This window comes from Mesitornis unicolor, unplaced genomic scaffold, assembly GCF_000695765.1.
Source record: "Mesitornis unicolor isolate BGI_N332 unplaced genomic scaffold, ASM69576v1 scaffold34357, whole genome shotgun sequence".
Lineage (NCBI taxonomy): Eukaryota > Metazoa > Chordata > Aves > Mesitornithiformes > Mesitornithidae > Mesitornis > Mesitornis unicolor.
Genome location: NW_010196334.1, coordinates 1,591 through 1,889, shown reverse-complemented (window position 1 = coordinate 1,889; position 299 = coordinate 1,591). Strand labels below are relative to the sequence as shown.

At 61.9% G+C, this 299-nt stretch overlaps 1 protein-coding gene across 1 annotated transcript in view; it reads right to left on the bottom strand.

The window, feature by feature from the left end:
* The window catches only part of TBXA2R (thromboxane A2 receptor), a gene marked incomplete at both ends in the record, with an annotated part of 3,682 nt that overhangs the window by 1,877 nt on the left and 1,506 nt on the right, over positions 1–299 (bottom strand). The gene's annotated exons all lie outside the window — the stretch shown is intronic.

The window sequence follows — 299 nt, the reverse complement described above, 5'->3', positions numbered from 1 at the left end:
GGCGACTGCCACGTGGGCCTGGTGGCCGTGGCAGGGTGCACGAGGACTGCTGGGGACAGGGGCAGCTTGGTCAATGCCGTGCTGGCTTGCAGTGTAGTGACCCAGAGCTGGGAAGCATCCAACTTCTGGGAAGCCTCAGGGCTGCTGCCTCCATCACTAATTAGTCCAGCCTGCAAATGGGTTGATGTGGGCTGGGGCAGAGGCATAGAGACAGTGGGGACCTGACACACTTGGGACCAGACCTCTCCACTCCCGGGCCCTGTTTCTGCAGGCTGTGGCTGTCCTTGCCACACTGTCTG